Below are 13,074 nucleotides of genomic sequence, written 5' to 3'. Positions count from 1 at the left end.
TAGGATATATATTCTGTATATTATGCTATTTTGACAATTTACACAAACTTTCCTGTCCCCAGTAAGCTAGCCAATTCTTAGAGATAGCCAGGGACTCAGTCTAGAGCATTCCTTGATATAAAAACTAAGAAATTCAGATCCTTGCCTCCTCTAGCTGACTTCTACACCCAGGAAGCAAGATCCAAGTCAGTCATCACAGGGCCAGGCACCAGGCAACTGGAGACCTCCCTTACAGCCCCAAATTATTATTATTCAAACCACCCAATCCTAAAATATTTACCCTGCCTGCATTGTCTTTCTTGTAGAAACTTCAACAAAGGTCATGGCCTATGGCCTCCCCTCACACCTATTTTTGTTTCCTGACCAAAACCTGCTGTTGCCCTGTATGGTGAGCCTCTTATTCCTATGGAAACTATAAGAAACATTAAACTTTTTTCAATGGTATTGATCTTTCTGCATCACCCAGTCATCTTTATAAATTAATACCCAGGCATAAAACACCAGGAGTATTGATTTTGTGACATGTTTACAAGAAAACCTGGTGGGGCTACCTGACTTCTTTATTTTAATATTTTTATTAATTTTGGAGAGGAAGGGAGAGGGAGAGAGAGATAGAAACATCAGTGATGAGAGAGAATCATTGATTGGCTGCCTCCTGCATGCCCCCTACTGGGGATCGAGCCCACAACCCAGGCATGTGCCCCTGACAGAAATTGAACCCGGGACCCTTCAGTCCGCAGGCTGATGCTTTATCCACTGAGCCAAACCAGCTAGGGCTGCCTTCTTTCTTTTTAAGGAATGTCACCTGGTAAAAGAAAGGAGTCATTTGAAGGTTTGCTGCTAAACATTTTCTTTCCCATGTATTACTCTATACTTCATATATTTTCACATACATGAGAATAATAACAATTTTAAAAAACAAATTGTAAATACTATACTTGCATTGCTTTATTGGTGATTTTAGTCCCCCCCCCCCCCCTTAAGTCTAATGTAATATTTACTTTATTCTTTGTTGTTGTTCTGCAAATTATCTATGGTTAGAGCTTGTGGGTCAAGAGGAGATTCTCACTACTATGTGGACTAAATGTTATTCACAATGGTGTGCATCTAGCTTCTTGGTGGGTTTTTATACCAAAGCAAATCGGAGTGACTCATAGATGGCATGGTTCACCAGCACACAGTGTAGGATATCATTTCAGCACGCAGGCTCTGGAAAGAGATGTATCTTGCTGTTGATCCAGTCTCTGCTATGAAAATACTTGGGATTTTATTCTAATATTTCATTGCTTTATGCCTTATTTCCTTCTTATATCAAATAGAAATACAACTCTTCTAAAGTTATGAGTAAGTAAGATAATTCACTCAATGCCCTTAACATAGTGTCTGAAATAGGAAATTCAATTAAGGTTGCTGCTGTTCAAGCCCCAGTACCTACCAGGAGCCTGAAAGCCTTTCATCTAAAAGTAGAGATCTTACAATAAGACCATAGCCTTTTCTCTATTACTTCTTATTCAACAACTTTCATTGGCAGTTTTTCTAGCAAAAACACTTAGGTTAGAGAGCAAAATTCTTCTGCTACATTGGGAGGTAAAAAACACTTAAAAATGCATGATCATGTTACACTTTTCAACTTGACTTTGCTATACACACACTGATCAGGGGTTTAAAGTTTTACCTACTGAGTTCACCTTTGCATCCAACCCCAGATGAAGTTAACACCATCCTTTTGCTGCATTGGCCACTGACGAAACTCAGCCCATTCTGGCATTCTTCCCAGGGGTATCTGCTAAAGTTCAAGGTTGAGACTGCACACCTCAGAAGCACCTGATACTCTTAATAAGGGGTGTTTCTGTTTTCCTGGGTTCCTTGCCTCGGAACTCCCTTGAACTGCCTTCTTACTGGCACAAAGCCCAGTCCAGTTCAAATGAGGTTATCCTCCTTCATATTTCTCCTCTTTATTTCACTTTTTGTGCAGAAAATAAAGTTTTTTCAAAGTAGCTGATTACAGAAATCAAGTCATGGTGGCTGATTTAAAGAGAGAAGCTACTCTTTCAACTCTTCAACCTGTATTAAACACTAGAGGCAAGGTGCATGAATTCATGCACAGGTGGGGTCCCTTGGTGATCAGGCTGATCAGGGGGTGGCCTGCTGGGGGGAAGGACCCTGGGAGGTTGGCTGGCCAGCTGCCCCAATTACCAACAGCAAGCAAGGCACAACTAAGGCATGGCCGATTCCTGTGAGGAATCAGGCTCCTTCCTCCCTCTTGTCTGGGTCCGGGGTGCAGGTGAACCAGATTCGGGGCTCTCAGGGCCCCAGCAGCAAGGTCTGGGTCAGTGTCCGTCACAGCTACCTGCTGGTCATCTGGTCGTTCTGGTTGTTCTGGTCGTTCTGTCATAACGGTCACTTAGGCTTTTATGTATATAGAAGATTATTACTATTTTTAAGTATATTTTTATTAATTTCAGAAAGAAAGGGAGAGAGAGAGATAGAAACATCAATGATAAGAGAGAATCATTGATTGGCTGCTTCCTACATGCCTCCTACTGGGGATTGAGCCTGCAGCCTGGGCATGTGCCTTTGACTGGAATCAAACCCAGGACCCTTCAGTCCACAGGACAATGCTCTATCCACTGAGCCGAACCAGCTAGGGCTGGAAGATTATTTTTTTATTGTGATATTTGAATCCAATTTTATTTACATGTCAACATTCAAGGAGATAATAAGGTTGTCAAGACATCTACAAATTTTAGCCAATTTTAATATCCTGCTTATATGTTATGTTTATATTAATATAGTTTTACTCAATAATTTCAAGGTATCAAAGCACTTCCAAGAGTTTTTTTTAACATGAGTGAGAGGTACAAATGAAAAGTTGTCACTGGGGTGTGGGGATGGTACAATTATAAACATAAATTCAAACATTCTTTCCTATTAGCATTAATTTCAGTCTCTACTTAGGCATTGGACTACAAAGAAATTCATCTCTTCATAATCTCATTTTGCTGTAAATATACAAAAGCCTCTTTATGGGAGGACAAGATCAAAAGGTAATACTTTAAGTGTGGCACTTAAAACTAACCACAGCACATCACTTTGTGTCTGTGGCTCCAGAATATCTTACAGAGAGCCCAGCTCTCCCAGTGGCAGAACTCTCCTGATGTAGAGCTCTTTTATTACTCTTGGCTAGTGGATGACTTGTGCCAGCTCATTCTCAATCTTGATGCTGTAATACCACGAGCCATCTCTCCTTTGAATTATTATGGCATAGAAAGCTAATCTCTTGTCTCCTCTTTGGGAGTTACAAAGTACTATCTGCAGTGGTTCTCAACCTTCTGGCCCTTTAAATACAGTTCCTCATGTTGTGACCCAACCATAAAATTATTTTCGTTGCTACTTCATAACTTGTAATGTTGCTACTGTTATGAATCGTAATGGAAATATCTGATATGCAGGATGGTCTTAGGCGACCCCTGTGAAAGGGTCATTTGACCGCCAAAGGATTCGCGACCCACAGGTTGAGAACCGCTGATAGTATGTGCCACCTCCTTGGAATGCATTCATCTCTCTGTTGTTCCTCACTTATTACCATCAGCTGGCTATTTTCTTCTTCCAGTTAGGGGTAATTATTAATAAGTATTAGAAATAAATATAAGTGAAGTTTCTGAATCTGGAGGGAGAACATTATATATTTTTTTCTATTGATTTCTGAGAGAAAGAAAGATGGAGAGAGATACCAAAACATCAATGATGAGAGAGAATCACCAATTGGCTGCCTCCTGCATGTCCCTCACTGGGAATTGAGCCCGCAACCCAGGCATGTGCCCTTGACTGGAATCGAACCCGGGGCCCTTCAGTCCGCAGCTCTATCCATTGAACCAAATCAGCCAGGGAACATTATATTCGTTAAGTGAACTTCCCATGTGGTTTAGCATTGTCTAAGTTTCTTCCTTAAACTAGGGAGTAAAGATAAAAGTGGAGTTGTCATGTATTTATCCTATTTTCTCTCTTTCTCAAATTTCAAATGAGATAATGGCAAAACAAAATTGTAAACCTTCTGCCTATGACTCTATGTCAGCTAATCTTAAATGCATGTGGATATATTGGAGTAAAAGGTATCAGGCATAATGTGTCATCTATGTCTTCCTTTACAGAGCAGCCAGTCACTCCAAAGTGTAGTCACTCATGTAGTCTTAACAAGATTCTAGGGAAATTTTTTAGTTTTATTATTATTATTATTATTATTATTTGCTGCAAAAGCTTTATTGTTTCCATTTGGTCCAATGCATAGGAGAGGGTTCTAGGGTGATTAAAGGACTAGCTAGTGGTTTCAGGGAGAGGCTCAGGCAAAAGCCAGACTCCAGGGGGAGGTAGAGGGGCTCCTCAAAGGCCTCTGGCTCCAGAGGCTCCTAGTCGTGCTTGAGGGTGAGCCTTTTGAGGAGATACTCACCCAGCCCAGCCTGGGGGCCGCCCAGCCTGCAGAGGTGAGTCAGGTGTTGCCCATCTTCTTGACGAGTTTCACCTCCTCATCCCAGAAGTGGTTCTCCCTGAAGTCATGGAGCTTAAAGTCTGTGCAGGTAGAACCCAGGGCCTGCAGCTCCACAAGGGCCTGGGTCAGGTTCCTCTCCAAGGTCTTGGCGGCTTCCATGGCATCCTGAGTTTCTCCCCACTCATATAGGGAGGCTTCAGCTCATCCTGGATGAGAATGTGGCCACCATGCTGGTTTTGCAACTTAAAGAGACGCTCTGAGCCCTCACGCTTCTTCTTTGCCAACTCAAGGAAGAAGTGGTCCATGCTCTCCAGGGCCACATCACTGTGATGGAAATAGAAGCCCAGAGAGAGGTAGGTATGGAATAGAAACCCATGGAGAGGCAGGTGTGGAATAGAAGCCCAGAGAGAGGCAGGTATGGAATAGAAGCCCAGGGAAAGGCAGGTGTGGGATAGAAGCCCAGAGAGAGACAGGTGTGGGAGTCCCAGAGGTGCAGGTTGGCTAGGTGGTTGACCACAGCCTCTTTCTGGGTGGAATAGTTCTGATGAATTTGGGAGCTCATGGTTTTTTGTCAATAAGGAGTTAAGGTAGAAAAAAAATGGTGTGTTGGCTGGTCCCTGAGGTGGTTCTGAAAGTGGTGACTGGATAATATGCAGGAGAGTGGCTGGAGGCTGGAACAAGGAGCGTCCCTGAGTCTGTTCCATCTAAACACTATTGAAGCAAGAGAAAGATCCGGGACCACTGAGGGCACTCTAGGGTAATTTTAACTTTAGATTTTGCTATTTGATCCCATGCAGTGCAGGATTATGCATGAAATCATCCTTGAAACACTGACAATGGCTATGCCAATGAGTCCTGTTTTGATCCAGAATTATTCTACTCATATTCATATTGATGAGTACTAGAAACATGCCAGACATTCTATGAGTCATATAAAATAATAACTCCACAATGTGCATTTAACCCTGAAATAGAATGGTGAGATGTTTGTTTATTATAACTTGGCATGCCATGTGCATCTTGCAAGAAAAACATGGAATAAATGAGCCAGAGGGGCAGTAAAATGCCAGCTTTGGCCTACGCTAAACCAAGGAGAAAGCACAACCAGTGTCAAATGCTGCTAAGGCAACAGTGGATAAATTAGAGAAAAACATAATTTTTAAAAAAACACACAAAACTTCCTCTAAAGATATCCTATTTAATAAAGAGCTAATATGCTAATTAGACCAAACAGCAGAACAACCGTCCAGAAGACCTTCTGGACTAAGCCATGGCTGAGAGGGCTGAGCCCCTTGCATGAATTTTGTGCATCGTGCCTCTAGTTAAGTATAAAATAGATAGTTAGCTGCACATTTGTCTTTATACCCTCACACAGAATAAATACGATCATCTTCATTCATTTAAACATTTATTGAGCAGTGACTATGTGCCAGGCACTGTGCTAAAAACTGGGAATAAAGTGACAAAGCTCTGATTTCAAGGTGACCTTATTTTAATGTTCAACTTACAGCAATCTATGCTGCAAATGAAATATTAAATGTGAGCTTAGTATTTCCTCCTTTAATATGAGGTAATAGAGGTAAGAAATGGCTGTTCATATCTGCATTTTGAATTCTGTCCTTAAATAACCAAAGCATCCTAATATTAGAATTTATTTTGTGTATCAAGACTATAACTCAGCAGAACTGTTTTATGGATGTGTAATACTGGGTAACTATTTAAAATCAAAGGAGTTTATGTTGGGCTATTTATATTTCTAATTGAATGACTCCCTTTGATCCTTCTGAGTCTAATTTTATTTGGAATCCCCGAAAAGACTCCTTAGAATGGTTTATCTTGACATGTAGTCATGAGTTCCTACTACATTACCAGTTATTTAAAATTTTAGATTCTCATTCTAATGGGAAACTTTTAGCATAAAAGCCACAGCACTCAAATTATTGCTGTGAATACCAAATTATTCACATTACCATATTCCTATCAATAAATTATCTTATTTTTCTACCAAAATCATTTTCAATTAATCTTTCATCAGGGCAATCAGAACTGTTGTGTCATTCTAAAATTAGAGGATTTGCTAATTTATTCTCCATTGCTACTACATTTTCATCATTCTTACCCTTAACCTTCCTTTGGAACTGTTCTATCTACAGGAGAACATGTTCAGGAACTGTTGAGAAAATCAAGCAGTGTTGATAGGAAATTGTGTAATTCAAGGAGAGAATTCCTGGTAAACCAAAGCTCCCTTAGCATTGCCCACCAATCTTTCCTATCTATCTCTTGTAAGCAATTAACTGATTTCACACTTTCTTAATTTACAGCAGGGATCCCCAGCCCTGGGGAAAGATTCTTCTGTTCTGGTTTACTCACATTGGCATACTTCCTTGGACCATGTAACTCCAAGTATAGACTTGAATTTGACCATCAGTTTAGTGTAAGCAAACACATGTGAGACTGTATGAGGCTGGGCCTCTTATTGTGTGTAGTAACTTTTTTTTCCACTTATTTTTTTTCTTTATTGATTAAGGTATTACATATGTGTCCTTAGCCCCCAATTCCCCCCCCCCACCCCACTCCTGTTCATGCCTTTACCCCCCTGGTGCCTGTGTCCATTGGTTATGCTTATATGCATGCACAAAAGTCCTTTGATTGATCTCTCACCCTTCCCCCACCCTTCCCTGTCTTCCCTCTGAGGTTTGAGCATCTGCTTGATGCTTCTATGTCTCTGGATCTGTTTTTGTTCATCAGTTGTTCATTATAATCCACAAATGAGTGAGATCATGTGATATTTATCTTTCTCTGGCTGACTTATTTCACTTAGCATAATGCTCTCCAGCGTCATCCAAGCGATTACAAATGGTAGGAGTTCCTTCCTTTTTACAGCAGCATAGTACTCCACTGTGTACACATCCTTATAATAAAAGTGTAATATGCAAATTGACCCTAACAGCAGAATGACTGGGAATGACTGGTCACTATGACACACACTGACCACCAGAGGGCAGGCGCTCAATGCAGAAGCTGTCCCATGGTGGTCAGTGCACTCCCATAGGGGGAGCTCTGCTCAGCCATAAGCCTGGCTGACGGTTGTCAGTACAGCGGTGGTGGTGGGAGCCTCTCCCACCTCCTTTGAAGTGCTAAGGATGTCCGCCTGCAGCTTAGGCCTGCTCCCCGCTGGCAAGTGGACATCCCCCAAGGGCTCCCAGGCTGCCAGAGGGGTGTCTGACTGCCAGCTTCGGCCCGATCCCCTGGGAGTGGGCCTAAGCCAGCAGGTGGACATCCCCCGAGGGGTCCAAGACTGAGAGAGGGCACAGGCCGGGCTGACAGACCCCCGAGTGCACAAATTTTTGTGCACTGGGCCTCTAGCATGAGATAAAGAAATATGTATCGAACTACTTTTAATAATGTGACTCAAGTTTAGAAGAAGAGTATAAAGAAAACATAAAACATCTCCTCCTGTATCTATAGAGAAAGTGACTTTTGTTTCTCTATACTGTAAATGCAGAGTGTGCAGGAGGCAGACAGACGATAAATATTTTTCTCATATTGATGTTCCTATCTTTCTATCTCTTGCCCTTTCTCTCTCTCTAAAATCATTAAAAGTATATTTTTTAAAAAATGTCACTACTAAAAAACTGTGGTACATATATCTGTGGTACATGTAATGACACTTAAGGGCCCCACAGGGTCCCCACTGGGGACCAGGGATGGAGCCCAAACCCAGGCATGTGCTCTGACCAGGATTCCAACTGGTGACCTCTTGGTTCATGGGTCATGGGCTCAACCACTGAGCCATACGTGCCAGACAATGTGTGTAGTGACATTTACACATCTGTTCCTCCAACCAGTTAATACAAAGCTGGGTTAATTGCAGGTCCTTATCAATTCTGGGAACCGATTTTAAAAGACTGCATTTAAAGTATAGAGAAACAAAAGTCACTTTCCCTATAGATACATGAGGAGATGTCCTATGTTTTCTCTAATTATACTCTTCTTCTCAATCACGTTATTAAAAGTAGTTAGATACCTATTTCATTGTCTCATAGGTCAGATCACTGTTTTCACTTCCTACTATAAACACTTCTGTCGCTGAGAACTGCTGCAGTGCCTGGTGAGCCCTGTAAGAACCTGGGATTGGCTGATTTCTAAAACGCTTCAAAAAAGTTGTTAAGAAAATGTATTTGAAACACAAAACGGGCTCTGAGGAGTTTCCGAGTACTAAGGAGACAAAGTTAGAGGTATGGACGTGCTAAAGAAAACAGGTACTATTAAACTCCCTGGGCTCTCAGTAGAAAGCCTGGAAGGGTATATTCTGAGAGTAAGAAGAAAACAGAAGTAGAAAGAATATTGCAACATCTGCAAATAAAAATCCAGGTAACTAATGTGAGAGTGAACCTTCAGATTCTTTCAGGGTCCGCCATCTAAATTCTGAGATCTTGGTATGACGTTCAGGCTCTCAGGGGAGCTGCCACCTTAGGTTCTACCTTACCTTCCTCTTCCTCTGAATTAGCCAATCGGGCAATAATGGGAATCCAAGCTCTGAACCCTGGCCAATCAGGTCAGAGATCAGAGTGAGGGGCAGGGCAGACCCCTGTCAGGAAATAAAACCTGATCGGACTTCCCATTCGGTGTGCTTTTGCCCATGATTTGCAGCTGGCAGGAGCACCCTTCTGCGTAGAAGTAAATTTGCCTTGCCCATCCAGTTTTGAGTGTTTGTCTCATTCCTGCGACATTGCTGAGAGCATTTCTAACACTAATTGGATTGAAATTATCCTCCCACTATAATTTTCTGGTTGGACTTCCTCTAAAGGAAAACAATATGACATAATACCTGTACAATTTTTTCTGAAGAATATGCTACATCTCATAAAAAAAAGTTAGATTTCATAAAACAAAATCTAAAGTATAAATAGTAAACATATATTGACAGGTAAATCAGATTTTAAAAGTATCAGACATAGAGTCTAAATGTAAAATAACTGTGCTTAATAAGCTCAAGAAAATATATGATTAGATAAAGAATTTTGCCAGAGAATTGGAATTATAAAAATAATTAAAAAGAAATTCCAGGCAAAGACTACAATGAACATGGTCACGATTAAAAAAAAAAAAAATCTTTCAATGTGCTGAAGCAAAGAACACTATAATAAAAAAACAACTGTAAAGTTTCTCAAAAGAGGAGAGTTAGAGAAAGTACATCAGGGTTTTTTAGATTGGTGGTAGGGAGTAATCTTAGCAAGGATTAGTCAACTAGGAAAATTGCTGTAGAAATTAGTGCTTCTATTAAATATGTGAGTCTGAACTGTGTCACTACTAATTCGGGTTATTTGTGGTCTAATCTTAGAAATATGTTTCTGAGCAAAGTGTTGTAATGGAATTTGAGTTCAGTCTGTGATATATATCCTGGTTTAGTTTGGTAGTTTTGAGAGTTTTTCTGAGTGTTTTTGGGAGTCTTAGTCCATTTTGCAGCTGTGATTTCTGATTTCATTCACACTACCAACCAAATCTAAAGAAGTCTGTAAGAAAAATCTATAGAAAAGCAAGAAAAACAATTATAGCACATACTAATGGAAAAGGTTTGATGAATCCCAGGTTTGTGGCTTGGTTGCCAAGAATGATCACTTAGTGAATTATAATATAAATCCATGAAGGGGACAAGGTTAAAAATAGAGGCAATTGTTAGTTTCCAACACTTAATTTTGATGTTGTTATGGCATATCCAGGTGATAGATTTATTAAGAGACTGATCCTTTCTATGTAATATCTAGTGTTAGGAAAGTATAAAAATTAAACATTTTTTAAGTGTACACAGTTTATGTTAGCCAACTAACAGTTTTTTGTGCTTAGTTTTTCCAATAAACTATTTTATATGCCATGCAGTTACTATCAGCATTTCCATGTAAAATCAAATCATTTTTATAATAAATCTATCATCAACTCACTTTCTATCTTTTTTTTTTTAAATAAAACATCCAATATCAATGTTCATATAAACAATGCAGCCAAGCTAAACTGATCTAGACAGGACAGATTCTTCCAGTGCTCCTTGATGTTTGAAATAATTCCTAGATTTTGTTTACTTGATTATAAAGTATCCTATCGGGTTCTGGTAATGAACTAAATCTGCAAAACTAAAGATTCATGCTGAGTTATTAAATTAGCCTCTAAATTAAATTTTAAGTAAATCTTAGGTTGACTTTGGCACCACATAAGTTTATTAAGCTCAGAAGTACATTCAAGTACAGTTTAAATGGTGTAATAATATTTTATTGAAAATAGTAAAAAAATGTATGTAGAATATTCCACCTTGTTTTTATTTTAGAACTTAGAAATCAGCACTCGCTTACAAAGTTTAACTGTCTATCATCTACGTAAAACAAAGGGCAGTATCTTTAAAAATTATGCAGCTAATAATCATGTAGGATAGAAATCTCTTCTCAATTCTTGTTCAATCCTTTTTAGCTAAGGGTATGGACAGTTCATTTGCCATGATTGTGTCATCCAAACCCTTCTATTTAGTCTCCTTTTCTGTTTTGAGTTCTTTCCCCCCCCCCTCCTCTTGAGTTTCTGCTTATTTTCATGCATCATATATTATACTTTTCTCTTTTTTATTGATTCCATTTCAATCTCGATTCATGACGTAGTCAAATACCATTTACTGATTGTCCACTAGATGGGACAGTATGCAGGGATTATGGTTGGAAGATATAAAGTCTCTGTTTTTCATAAACATATGAACTAGTTATACATAAAGACCATGGCTCCTTAGCTGTCTCCATATGTTCACAAAGGAAAGTGCAAATATACAAGGTGAAAACCACACTCTGAGTGCCAGAGGCATTTAGAAGGAGAGTGTGAATAGTTAGAAATATCTGATTAAAACAAGATCTTGGAGTAATTTGAAAGGGAGCTGGAGCTCAGAGAAGGAGACAGAAGAATAGCAAGTGGGCAAAAATCACAATGATGTCTAGCACTGTCTCATAAATACCACCTGCTTGTTGAATTAGTTGCAGGTGGCAATGAGCAAGTGATACGCAGGGAAATCAGTCAAGGGAGTCTGGCTGGAGCACAGAATCTGCAATGGGAAAACAAAAGTAAAGAGGTAAGGTTGAGGGAATATGGGGAAATTTTCAAAATATTAGAAAGACCCATATGAATTTCATGTTATTAAGGAATCAAATTTGGAATATGATGAAAGTAGTATTTGAAGTTTCAAAAAGTAATGAAGATTTATATCTAACATGTTTTAATTCTGATGGAAAAGTAATACTAGACAGCAGCAACTTTTATACTTATATAATAATAATTCACTAAGTGATCATTCTTCCTGGCAACCAAGCCACAAACCTGGAATGCATCAAAACCCTTCCCATTAGCATGTATTATAATTGTTTTTCTTGCTTTTCTTTAGATAAGTTGGGAAAGTATTTGCATAAGTAGTAGGTTGGCTAACAGGAACAAAGGTGTTGAATTAAAAATAATTCTAATTAAATATGATCATTGCCAAGAATGAGCAAAAAGTTCTCTTTAAAACAAAGCAGGACAAACATTAATCATGAGTTCAAACCAATGTGCATAGTATTATTTTTTAAAAACTACAGTATTATATGATGATAAGATTAATGCTGGTTTCCTGAAATTTCTGTAATGTATTCAAGTAACACGTGTACTACATAAAATGTAGTGATGAAGCAAACCCAGTCCCGTATCTCTTGGATTCATATTCTTTTTGAAACACTAGCTTTATGGACATCAGATGAATTACTCAACTTCTCTGTGCCTCAGTTTCTTTTATTAAAAAAAGATACTAGTGAGTGTCTGATAGAGTATTTATGAAAATTAAATGAGGTAGTATTTGGAATTTGGAAAACTTGTAATTTAATAAACTACCAATAAATGCTAGCTGTTATTACTATTGATACTGCTTTTATTAGAAAAGATTCAAATGATACCTGAAAATACAAAATAAAGCACAAATTTTATTCTTTACTTATATAGAATCACCTCATTCTTTTTTTTTTACAGAATGGAGAATAATTATGTTTATTTTATTTCTATGATTTTATTATGAATTTATTTTAAAAGTATGTGTTTATACATGTTTACCATTTTAATGTAAATTAAGATCATACTCTGCCTTCTATTCTTAATTAATTGTATACCTGAGCATTCCATATCAACAACAATAAAATATAGTAGTTCATAATGTTCATGTAAAATGATATAGTAAATCAATTTCCTGTTAGCAAGTTTTTAGAATGTTTTCATTTGTTTCTATTATAAACATTGTTATAGAGTATTCCTTTGCAAAAAAACTCAATGTGCATTTGAGAGTAAAAATTTTGAACTAGCAGTGCAAAAACAAACTAATCCTAATAGTTGCTAAGTGAAAGTGTTGAAATGTGAAGCAAACAAACAAAAAATAACATCTCAAAATTAAACATATAAAACATTTCAAGACATGAAATCAGTGGTTTAAAAATGTGGCCTCTAAAATTTTTAAGAATGCCATCAAGTCTTCTTTTGAAAAGCATTTTATGAAAAATTAAATCTTAAGTAAATTAATCTCAGTTAATGTTTATAGGCAC

General features: G+C 38.4%; 1 pseudogene; it reads right to left on the bottom strand.

The window, feature by feature from the left end:
* Positions 1-4,406: 4,406 nt before the first annotated feature.
* On the bottom strand, positions 4,407-5,048 carry LOC118650966 (annotated as a pseudogene).
* Positions 5,049-13,074: the final 8,026 nt, after the last annotated feature.

This window comes from Myotis myotis, unplaced genomic scaffold, assembly GCF_014108235.1.
Source record: "Myotis myotis isolate mMyoMyo1 unplaced genomic scaffold, mMyoMyo1.p scaffold_m19_p_1, whole genome shotgun sequence".
Classification (NCBI taxonomy): Eukaryota; Metazoa; Chordata; class Mammalia; order Chiroptera; family Vespertilionidae; genus Myotis; species Myotis myotis.
The sequence above is the reverse complement of the archived record's forward strand: the minus strand, read 5'-3'. Positions and strand labels throughout refer to the sequence as shown.